Genomic DNA, 3296 nt, shown 5'->3' on the forward strand with positions numbered 1-3296 from the left:
GTCTTACATCAAATTCGTTGTGAGATTACATGGAGTTCCTGAAAATATCATGTCAGATAAAAATTCCTAGTTTCTTTCAAAATCCTAGAAGGATGTATACAGGAGAACTTTGGTAATACATTGGAGACGATTACAACCTCCATCCATTAGTGTAATAGCGAAATAATATTTGACTGGGGAATTTATGCAGAAAACAAGCATATTCAATTTCAAAAAAGGATGTAACAAAGTCACCATACAAGCCAGCATTGGTGTGGCAACATTTTGAGGTTGGAATAAAAGAACCATGAAATTTCACTATGTTGGGGAACATTAGTGACCGAAGCAAGAAAAATATACATGAATGGATTTGATCTGAGTAGTGCAAGTTAAACAACGGACAGGACACAAGTGTTATTGAAAGTGTAACCCATAAGACAAAAGATGAATTTTGGTAAGAAAGAAAATTTGAGCCAAAGTATATAGAAATATATATGAATTTGCATAGAATTGGTAAAGTGGAAAATAACTTGGCATATTATCGGACCTTGGTAAAGTATAAGACAATTTTCATAAGTCATTGTGAAAGAACATTAACTAAAGGTATGAGTTGCAAAGATATCTATTGAGTTCAGCCAATTTGATCATGAAAAAGTTGGACAAATCAAAGTTTCGAATAACAAAGTGCTTCATACTTTTACTAGAGGATGGGTGAAAGATAGTATAGATGGAAATTGATTATTTTTGGTATAATGTGTAAGGAATTAATAAGAATTTTGGTTCGCAACAATGAATGCATACAGAGAAGTGTTATGACCTTACCAAAGATGGAATGAGAAAAGATCAACATGATTCCTTGCCTTGTTCCTTTTTGTAGACGGTTTCACACCATCCACACTCTTAGGATCATCTTCCTCCTCTTTAGAGTAGAGCTCAAACCAATGAGGAATGTCAATTCCCACCTCGTCCATAAGCTTGGGAAACTTCTTTATCTCTTCACTAACCTTCTTGCAATCAAAAATCAAGATCACATCATCACGATTCTCAAGAACATCGTTAGTCGAAGAATTATTCACACAAAACATTATCAATGGAGCGAGGGGAATTAACACACATGATTCCTTTCAAAAGGGACAAAGACTCATGCATCGGTTTTAACTCAAAACTTTCCTCATTGTTACCAACTCTCAAAGTAATACGACCTCCCTTAACATCTATCAAACCTCCCGAGGTAGCTAAGAAAGTTCTCCCTAAAATGATAGGAATATGGTCATCTTTCGCAATCTCTAGCACAATGAAATCAACGGGGATAGTGAATTCTCCTATCTTGAGGGGGACATCCTCAACTCTTCCTTTAGGAAACTTAATAGAACGGTCGGCCAATTTAAGGGTCATGTTGGATGGAAGGAGCTCACCTATCTTAATCTCTTGAAGACGGAATAAGGCATGATGCTAACCACTAGCACCAAGATCACAAAGGGCATTTTGGAACAATTTTCCTTTAATATTGCAAGGGATGGAGAAATTCCCCGGGTCTTTTAACTTTTGTGGTAAGTCATTATGGATAAGGGCACTACAACATTCCCCGAAATTTAACGGTTCCACCATATTGCAATCTCTATTGCCGCTCAAGATTTCCTTAAGAAATTTAGAATAGTTAGGCATTTGTTCCAATACTTCGGTGAAAGGAATAGGAAGATGAATTTCCTTCAGCATCTCGATTTCCAAATTGTTCATCCAATTTGTGCCTATTAAACTTTTGGGGGTAAGGAATTATGGGTTTGTAGACTTCTTTTTCTTTCTCTTTCACCTTCTCAACTTGTTCCTTAGCAACTTCCTCAACCAAAGGGCTCTCATATCCCTCATTCTCAATTGGACTCTCTTTCGCATCACTCTTCTTAGACACCTCACTCTCAAGGACCCTACCACTCCTAGTGATGACAGAAAAAATCGATTCCTTAGGATCAATTCCTTGTGAAGGTAAAGAAGAAAGGGTAGCATGCTCTTTCAAGGTGTTGTCTAGTTGAATGATTTGGGTCTCAAGCATCTTTCCATGAGTTAACATGTCATTGACCAATTTGTCATTAGATGATATGTGATCGTTCAACTTCTTGGCTTGATCTATCATGACATTCTCTAACCTACTCATAGAATGAGATAGTTGATCATAGGAATTATCACCTTGCCCTTGGGTCTTTGGAGTAAATTCAGGTGGGGGGCCTCTTTAAGCATTGTTTTGAAAATTTTCCCTACTTTGGTTACTCTAATTACCCATTCCTTGATTTTGGCCGGAATTTTGATTATGGTTACCATAACCTTGGTTATGATCCCCATAGTCTTGGCCGTGACTTTGATCATTATAACCATAGTTATTATGGTTACCACGGAAACCTTGGTTTCCTTAGTTCTTATAACTATTCCCTTGATCATAGTTATCAAAATTTCTTTGATGATGATAATGCAATTCCTATCCCCATCATAGTCATCATATCCATCACAAAAAGCATTTGGGCAAGTAGAAGCTTCATGATCACTCAATCCACATAAATCACAAACCAAACATTCTCTAATCATGCAATAATAAGCGAAAAGAGGGTTAGAGTAAGAAGATGTACCTCTCCCCTTAAATTGGGAGGGAAGAGTTTGTGCTTGTGAAGTAGCATTATAAAGCTTATCCTTGATAGAAACCGCCTCTTTCCCTAGGTCCGAAATTAGTGTGGACAAATTGTTGATGGCGTTGAGTTGATCAATTGAGCCATTTTCGCTTGCCGACTCCATCTCAACTTCTTGCCAATCTATGTAGTTCCTCACTACATCATCTATCACATCCACAACCTATTCCACAGTCTTGTTCATGATTGGGCCTCCGGCACTGGCATCAAGACTTGACCTCCCTTGAGGACTCAAACCACCATATAAGATTTGAATGATTTGGTAAGTTGGAATTCCATGGTGAGGAAAATCTATTTGATAATTCTTGTACCTCTCCCATGCTTCATAGAGGCTTTTACTAGTCCTTTGCTTGAAACTTTGAATCAAAGCTCTAGTCTCCGACATTTTTTTTTAGGGAAGAAACGGGAAAGAAATTCCTTGGTGAATTCATCCCAAGTTCTCAAGGAATTAGGCTTTACTTCCTTATCAAGCCATTCTTGAGCTCTTCCAATTCGAGAAAAGGGAAATAGCTTTAGCCTTCTAAGTTTTTGCGCTACACCGCTCACCTTAATCGTGTTACAATATTTCTCAAATTCCTTAAGATGGTTGAGGGGAATTCATTTGTTGAACCACTATATTTTTTTCTTTCAATCAAAATTATCATT

The 3296-nt window shown here is 37.3% G+C and overlaps 1 non-coding gene across 1 annotated transcript; it reads left to right on the plus strand.

Moving 5' to 3' along the window:
• The first annotated feature begins 2923 nt into the window (after positions 1–2923).
• On the plus strand, positions 2924–3029 carry LOC145629841 (small nucleolar RNA R71). The gene has a single exon (XR_014111970.1). It is a non-coding gene; the product is annotated as a small nucleolar RNA R71 (small nucleolar RNA).
• The last annotated feature ends 267 nt before the right edge of the window (positions 3030–3296 follow it).

Source organism: Chenopodium album, chromosome 4 (genome assembly GCF_948465745.1).
Source record: "Chenopodium album chromosome 4, dcCheAlbu1.1, whole genome shotgun sequence".
In the NCBI taxonomy this organism is placed as follows: domain Eukaryota; kingdom Viridiplantae; phylum Streptophyta; class Magnoliopsida; order Caryophyllales; family Amaranthaceae; genus Chenopodium; species Chenopodium album.